Below are 10,000 nucleotides of genomic sequence, written 5' to 3' on the forward strand. Positions count from 1 at the left end.
CTATTTTGCAAGGATTTGTAACGTTGTTAGTAAAACGTCGATTTAACGTGACTCAAAGACGTCGAGTAAAGGATGAAATATAACGTTGAATCAACGCTTAAATGCGCTGTATAAAATATTGCAAAATATTATTAAACGTAATTAAACGTGGCTATAATATATATTGAATTGGCAAATAAAACTAAATTGTAAGTTGAACTCTGCCCTCGCAATATTTCCAAAATCAGTTTTTAATACAAACAGCAATATACAATGATAAATATAAAAAAGCTTAACATATACAATTTATTGATATATATATAAAAATATAAATATTTTCTTTAAAATTTATGTGTGTGAGTGTTTGCATATAAATTTATGCAATATATAAAAATACAATTAACAGGATATCGTATCGATAGGCCAGGATATCATTGAGATACAGAATCTAAATCAAAAAACAAAACTTGTACCATTAGTAGTCTGAAAGCAAATGTAAAAAAAAAATGTTATTAAATGTTAGTATAATTATTATTAAATTTAAAAAGTATAAATATATATATATATATATATATATATATATATATATATATATATATATATATATACATATATATATATATATATATATATATATATATATATATATATATATATATATATATATATATACATTTATATATATATATATATATATATATATATATATATATATACATATACATATATATATATATATATATATATATATATATATATATATATATATATATATATATACATATATATATATATATATATATATATATATATATATATATATATATATATATATATATATATATATATATATATATATATATATATATACATACATATATATATATATATAACTTATTTATATATATAATTTATAATTATAGGTTCAGGTATCACTCCATTGACTAGTTTTTAACTATATGAGTGACACCTAACCTTATTTATGTGAGTTTATAAATATTATTGTAAATTTTCATATTTTATGGTTAAATAAATGGATCAGTATTATTATAACGTCTGTTCACAAAAAATCCGGACTGATTTCAAATGTACACAAATTGTTCTAAATTTCGAATTTTCGATTCGAAATTTTTAAATTTAATCGGTCAACAACAACAGTTTCATTTTGTGGCAAAATTGAGTTTAAATAATTAATTCAAATAAACATGGAGCATCTAAAAGAGAACGATGTTAGAAATGTGATTGGAAATTTTTATAAACAAAACATAAACAGTGGAAAGAAATTTACAGTGAATCATTTTAAGAAAATGGGAATCGCTAAATCTACAATTTATGACATAATTAAAAGGTCTGAAAATAATTTGCAAATGAATAGAAAAATCGGTTGTGGCAGAAAACCTTTTAAAATTACACCAGAAAAGAGAGAGTCCATGATTGCAAGAGCAGAAGAGAGAACCGGGATTTCGCAAAGAAAATTGGCACTAAAATATAAGATAAGCGTTTCATACGTAAATAGATTATTAAGTATGCATGGACTAAAGTATACCAAAAGAAAAAATGCACCAAAAACAACAGAAAAGCAAGAAATTAAACAAAAGAAAAACTTATTAAAACTTTCAAAAACTTTTTTCAAGCCATCAAATGAGTTTGAAATCATCATGGACGATGAATCTTATTTCTGTGTAAATGGTGCAAATTGTTCACGAGGCTACTATACAAAGGATAGTTCTCAAACTGATCCTAACATTAAATTCAACTTCAAAAAAAAGTTTGACGAAGAAGTTCTCGTTTGGATTGCAATCAGTCGTTTTGATTATTCATCGCCTTATTTTGCTGTAAAAAACTGTGCACTGGATGCAAAAACTTATTCTAAAGAATGTATTACAAAAAGACTTCTTCCATTTATAAATTCCAAGCATCAAAACATGAAAATTTTATTTTGGCCTGACGGAGCGATATGTCATTATGCAAAACACACATTAGAAACTTACAACACTTTAGGTATTAACTTTGTCGACGCTAAAGATAACCCCCCAAATGTACTGCAGTTAAGGCCAATTGAAAATTTTTGGGCACATTTAAAAGCAAAAGTTTATAAAAATGGATTTACTGCGAAAAATCTTGACTACCTTAAGAATAGAATTTGATTAAAGTTGAAAGAGTTTGATCCAGACTACTTTTTCAACCTAATGGATTCAGTCAAAACTAAAGTTCGAAAAGCCGCTGAATTAGGACCACTTTCGGTTATAAAATAGTTAATAAATGTGCAGTCACTCATTTTAGTTAAAATTTATATATATACATATTTATTTATTTATTATACAGTAAACTCCCGGTTATACAAAATGGCACTTATTAAAATTGTCTGCTTATTCAAAGCAATTTTTATTTCCTTCGAATTTTCTTTAACAAACTCATGCAAATGCTGTTATGCAGAAATGCAGTTATTCGAACCTGCAGTTGTTTAAAATTTCAGTTATTCGAAACAATTTTTGCTCCCCTTGAAGATAAAAAAACGCATTTAAGGAACAAAAAATAAATAAAAAATGGACTATATTTTCAATGAATTGTAAAATATTTATTATTTTACAAGGATAAAACTGAAGTAGCACCAAATTCCAAAGGTCTTTTTCTTTTTTACTTTCTACTTTTATTAAAATTTGAAAGAAACTTAAAGTAGGTCATTTTAAAGAGCATATTCAGTTATTAGAGTTTCAGGTTATTCGAAATAAATTCTTATACCCCTTGGAGGTTCGAATAACTGGGAATTTACTATATATACATATATATATATATATATATATATATATATATATATATATATATATACATATATATATATATATATATATTTATATACAAAAATAATTTCGTATATATATATATATATTTATATACAAAAATAATTTTGTATATATATATATATATATATATATATATATATATATATATATATATATATATATATATATATATATATATATATATATACAAAATTATATATATTTAAACAACTTTAAAAAGTAATCTACACAATAGAGTGCTCAATGTTCTTAAAAGACACGAGCAATTATATTAGTACAAAATTATATAAAAATTATATAATTTTGTATATATAAATTTGTATATATTGTATATATTTTGTATGTATATTAAGTGATTTTCTACTACTAATATACAAAATTATATATATATATATATAATATATATATATATATATATATATATATATATATATATATATATACACACAAAATTATATAATTTTGTATATATATATTATATATATATATATACAAAATTATATAATTTTGTATATATATATATATATATACAAAATTATATAATTTTGTATATATATATTTACAAAATTATATAATTTTGTATGTATATATATATATATATATATATATATATATATATATACAAAATTATATAATTTTGTATGTATATATATATATATATATATATATATATATACAAAATTATATAATTTTGTATATATATATATTTATATATATATATATAAATATATACAATATTATTTACGTCAGAATCTATATAACTGCAAAAGTTTAAGTTTTTTTTTAAATTTGATTCCAGAGAGAAAAAAAAAACATTTATAACTCTTTTTAACTCAATGCAAAAGTAACTCTATTAAATGAACTTTGCTAACTTACAGTTTTTCTGTCTAAAATAAATGTGACAAAAGTAAGAAACATCTACATCTTTATTATGAAATATAATGCTTTGTCAATAACTATTTACTTAAAAGTATTAACATCAAAAATATTTTGTTAAAGTTATTAACAATAAGCATTTTAAACTATACTTTTTGGAATTTATTTTTAAAAAAAGTTAAAATAATAATAATGGTTTATCATCAAAATTATTCATTGGACATCAGATCTTGGGTCACTTTTGATAGAAAAAAGGGCTTAACCTACAAGCAATGTGATGAAAAATATCAAATATCAGTAAGTGGTGTTAGGAAGATGTGTATAAAGTATGAAACAACTGGTTCTGCTGAAAATCAGAAAAGACTTGGTCGCCCCATTAAGACTTCAACAATAACAAATATCCTAATTGTACTGATAAAAAAAAAAATTCAACAATAACCTAAAAAAAATTCAACAATAAAATAAGGCAGATTGTTGAAAATCTTAAATTAAATGTTTTCTATCGAACTGTACAGAGAAGACGTAATTTAAGTGGTTTAATAATTTAGGTGGTTTAAATAAACCTTCTCCAGAAAAGTAAACCCCTCATTAGTCGTATAAGCAAAGAAAAACTTTTAGCATTTGCAAAACTGCATATTAACAAGTGTGAGGCATTGTGGAACTTAGTGTTATGGACTGATAAGAATAAATGTCAAATACTTGGCTTAAAAACGACAAAGAGTTTGGCGCAGACCTTGTGATGCACTCTTAGATAGAAATCTTACAAAAACAGTCTAGCATGGAGGTGGTTCGCCTATGGCTCGGGGATGTTTTGGTTCAAATAGTGTGGGACGACTGGTGAATGTTGAATGTATAATGACAGGAAAGTTGTATGTTAATTGGCTTTAAAAAAATTTATGTCAATGCGTTTAAGAATTGATCGCAAATTTTTTTTTCACCATGACAACGACCCTAAACACACATGCAAAGCGACACAACAGTTCCTAAAAAAAAAGTAAAGCTAACATCCTTAAATGGCCGCCACAAAGTCCAGACCTTAACCCTGTTAAAAATATATATGGGCAATTTTGAAATCTAAAATAATTGTAAAATAGCTCATTTCATTTAAAAGAGTTACTTTTACAATGATTTAAAAAAATTATAAATTTTTTTTTTCTTGATTACAATCAAATTTTTGAAGTTATGTAGATTCCATTGTAAATAATTTTTTTTTTATTGTTAGAGTTCTAAATTTATTAAAAATATTAATGCTATACATGTATATATATATATATAAAAATATATATATATATATATACATATATATATATATATATATATATATATATATATATATATATACATATATATATATATATATATATAAATATATATATATATATATATATACATATATATATATATATATATATATATATATATATATATATATATATATATATATATATATATATATATATATATATATATATACATATATATACACGTATATACACGTATATACACGTATATATATATATATATATATATATATATATATATATATATATATATATGTATGTATATATATATATACGTATATGCATAAATTAACTAAATTAAACTTACTTGAATAGTTGTAACTATAAACCATCAATTTAAATCATATAATGTACTTTGATCATAAGATGGAAACCAGTTAAAACCATATCATTTCTCTATCTTTGATCCACCAGAACTTTACTAAATAAACTTACACCTAAAATCAAATTATCACATGTCAAAAAAATTTGAACAGTATTATTAAAATCAGATATGACTAATAATTAATATTAGGTTTTATATATTCTTTACCATAAAAAAAGTTAAATGCAAAGAGAAACACAATCATTCACTGACATAACTACTTTCGTTCTTTTTTGGAGTCCTCTGTAGTCGTAAAATTAAATCCTTCGCCTATTTCTTTATCTAATAATAGATACTTATAAGTAATTATTTAGTAAAACAAATATAAACAAAAATGTAAAAACTAAAATGTAGACCCAGTGCAAACAGATTACGATATATATCTAGGCAATCATAATACAATAAACAGAATCAAAATTTCACTTATCCCAAAATAAAAATAAGACTTATTAGATGTTTATTTGATATAGTACTTCACCATTAATATAAAACTATAACAGTTTTTTATTCATATAAAACAATGAAAATAGCAATGAGTACTGTAAAATTTAATGACCTCCAGTAACTTTAAATCTTATTTCTCTAAGCTTGGTCCATGAATAATCAATTGGAAAACTATTATAGGCAGCTTTCATTGCATGAACACCAGTTGACAAAAATAACCAACCATCTTCTACCCAACAACATGGAGCAACTGCCTCTGCTTCAATCTGTTTTTAAAATAAACAACTTAAGCCCAAGATTGTGAAGTCATTGTAATAGATCATCTAAAAAAAAGGCATCATTTGTTTTATTTACATATATATTTAAATATATATAATTATATATATATATATATCTATATATACGTATATGGTTTTATTATATATATATATATATATAATATATATATACATTTATAAACAAAAATATATGTTTATATGTATATATATATATTTGTTTATATATATATATATATATATATATATATATATATATATATATATATGTATTCATATACACACATATATATACATATATATATATATATATATATATATATATATATATATATATATATATATATATATATATATTATATATATATATATATATATATATAATGTATGTATATATATGTATATATACATATATATATATAAATATATATATATATATATATATATATATATACATTTATAAACAAAAATATGTGTTTATATGTATATATATTATTATTATGATAGTAAAAATTCTACAATAGAAGTTAGACTTCTATAAGTCGAGTAACTAACGTGACCCGACTATAGTAGACCGACGTGAGAGAGAACGGTTCCATTTGTCGTAATTGTTTTTGAACTCGTTAACTGAATTTGAAGCAACTACCGAAGCAGGCAAAGTGTTCCATGATGACACCACTCGGTTTATAAAGAAATTATGTCTTTGAGTGTTTTTCGTTAATTCTCGTTCAATTTTATGCTTGGCACCACGAAGATGACCTGCAGGTCCATCACATAATAGAGCACTTGCTTGGTTTGCCTTCTGTTGCCAGTTAACAACATTTAGTTTTTTATAAATTTTAAAAAATTGGATTACATCTCCTCTTGTTCTACGTTCAGCTAATGTGCTGAGACCCAGATTTGCTAATCGTTTCTCGTATTTCAAGTTGCGCAATTGCGGAACAAGTTTAGTAGCTCTACGTTGGACTAATTCTAATTTTTTAATGTCTTTTAGAAGAAAAGGGCACCAAATTGGTGCACAGTATTCCAATATCGGTCTTACATATGCTGTATAGAGCTTCACAAACATACTAGGATTCCATTTTTTAAAAGTTCTTCTGAGTAGGCCAAGTACAGAGTTAGCTTTAAGAATGGCATGACTAATTTGTTCTGACCATTTGAGTTTATTGTTTATTAAAACGCCCAATGTTCTCTCAACGGATACATCTTCAAGAGGAATGTGACTGCCATTATTATTCACCATTGTAAAGGGGATATCAATGTCTGTGGAACCACCATGAAACTTTAGAACCTTGCATTTATTTATGCTAAATTCCATGCACCAAAGTCTTGACCAATCACATAAAATATCAATGTCTTTTTGAACAAACCCCAAGTCTGTAACTGTTTTTATTTTGACAACCAACTGGCTATCATCAGCAAATAGTTTGCAACTGTTTTTGACTAATTCTGGCATGTCATTAATAAAAAGCAAAAATAGAAGAGGTCCTATGACCGATCCTTGAGGAACACCACTCTGGACATCCATCCATTCAGATGCGAAATTTCCCAGAACGACACGCTGCTTCCTATTTTCAAGAAAGTCCTTGAGCCAGGCAAGAATATTTTTGCCAAAACCATAGCCAGCCAGTTTGTGATAAAGCAGAGAATGTGACACACGATCGAAAGCTTTAGTAAAATCTAACAAGATGAGCAATGCAGCACAGTTGTCACTTAAGGCTTCGGTAATGATATCCAGTACTTCAAGAAGATTGGTGATGCACGATTTAGATTTGACAAAACCGTGTTGATGCCGAGATAACAGGTTATGCTTAACTAGGTGTTCAGTCATGACATCACGCATTATTTTCTCCATTAATTTTCCAACTGCAGAGGTGAGGGAAATAGGCCTGTAATTTCCAGGATCAGTACGCTGACCCTTTTTGAATATTGGCGTTATATTAGCAAGTTTCCATCCAGACGGTACTTGTCCAGAATCAAACGACTTGATAAATAAGAGAGAGAGAGGCACACTGATTTCTTTGGAGCAACTTTTTAGCACTCTAGGATGGATTCAATCGTTGCCAGTGCCTTTCGAAGAGTCAAGCGCGAATAAAAGTTTTTCAATATTCCAACAACTGAATATGGAGCTTGAAACTGGAGAACAAACAATTTCAGTTCTTCGAGGAAAACTTGGCGCTTGGGAGTAAGTGTCAGGTGATGAAAATGCTTTAAAAAATTGATTATTTAAGCAGCTTGCAATAGACATTTTATCTACTAACTGCACTCCATTGTGATCAAAAAGAGATAGAAGTTCACTTTTACAAGACTTTTGGCTATTTATATAAGAGTAAAACTTTTTTGGGCAAGACTTACAAGCAGAAATATATATAAGTAATAAATATATATAAGTAAATATATATAAGTATATATTATATATACATATATATATATATATATATATATATATATATATATATATAATATATATAATACATATACACACACACACACACATATATATATATATATATATATATATATATATATATATATTATATATATTCATAATTACATGCATTAATACATAATATTAAAATAAATAAAAACACATATCAAAGGTATGTGATAAATAATAAATGTTAGAATTATATATACAACACTAACTCTAAAATTAGGACTAGAAATATAAACATTATATATACATATATAAAATGTATATATTTCTTTTATATATATTCATAAATTTACCCATATATATATGCATAAATAAATATTATTAAAATAAATAAAAATATATGATAAAGAATAAATGTTAGAATTAAATATACAACACCAACTCTATAATTAGGACTTAATACTTTTCCTATTAAAATTAGAAGTTTTTCAAAAAAATGGAAATAAAGTTTCTTATCCAAATGTGTTTTTATATAAAAAAAAATTAATAATGCATACTTTCATTATTGGTCGAAGATTTTATTCTGACTATTTGCTTGATAATTAGGGTAAGGTGCTTAAAGTTTTTCAAATAAATAAAAAAATTAGTCTGTGAACAGACTAAATTTAGTCTGACTTATTATGTTTTATTAATTTTGATATTACTTAAAACATCTGAATCTTATTAAAATTAAGTGCTATTTGTAACTTAGAAATAACATATTTAATACAACTTTGCAATTTATTAAAATGGTCATTTTAAAATAAATAAATCATCAACAAAAATAACCTGAATAAACCGAATATACTCTGAGATTTACGTATATTATATACAATTTGATGCAAAATCTAAAAGATTTAAATTAGCCGCAATAAAAAGAAGTTATAAAACATAACTTTATCAAAATATTTTTTTTATACCATCTGCATGCATTCTATTAAGTTTTCATTGCCTTTTCTTTACGGCAAATTATTTTTGTAATGGCTAGTTAATGAGACAATATTTTTCAATGTGTCACTTCCTCAACGTTGTCAAAACAACGTTTAATTAACGTTGGCAAAACAACACTTTTTCAACGTTTTTTAACTACCACATTTTCAACGTTGGTATATGTAACGTTGAATAAGCGTTGTTTCATAAATAGCTTAAATACGTTGAAAAAGCAGCTAATGTCTAACGTTGACAAACCTTCAACTTTGCGACGTTTTTACAGTGATTATTTGCGTACTTTTATTCAACGTCGAATAAACGGGGTTTTTTGAGAAGATAATATAAGTTGATATTTATACGCTTATTCAACGTTGAAAATGTGACGTTTAAAAAGCGGTTTATTTTTAACGTTGATGAAGCATAGATTTTGAATCGTCTTTAAAATGGCTTTTTGCGTAAGTTGATTCCACGTTGAATAAACGTCTTTTTTTGAGAAGCTAAATTACGTTACAATTTCAACGCTTATTCAACGTTTAAATTTACCGCGATTTAGTATACAATAACAAACATTGATTCAACGTTGAAAGCGCGTTGTTTTTGTGACTGTAACG

At 24.4% G+C, this 10,000-nt stretch overlaps 1 long non-coding RNA gene across 1 annotated transcript in view; it reads right to left on the reverse strand.

The window, feature by feature from the left end:
* Nucleotides 1-5,872, reverse strand: part of LOC136090521 (uncharacterized) — an 11,479-nt gene extending 5,607 nt beyond the window's left edge. Inside the window, exons 1-2 of the long non-coding RNA XR_010643463.1 lie at nt 5,493-5,872; nt 5,268-5,397 (exon numbers count right to left, since the gene is read on the reverse strand). This is a non-coding gene — a long non-coding RNA (uncharacterized LOC136090521). The remainder of the gene's footprint in view (nt 1-5,267; nt 5,398-5,492) is intronic.
* Nucleotides 5,873-10,000: the final 4,128 nt, after the last annotated feature.

This window comes from Hydra vulgaris, chromosome 14, assembly GCF_038396675.1.
Source record: "Hydra vulgaris chromosome 14, alternate assembly HydraT2T_AEP".
In the NCBI taxonomy this organism is placed as follows: domain Eukaryota; kingdom Metazoa; phylum Cnidaria; class Hydrozoa; order Anthoathecata; family Hydridae; genus Hydra; species Hydra vulgaris.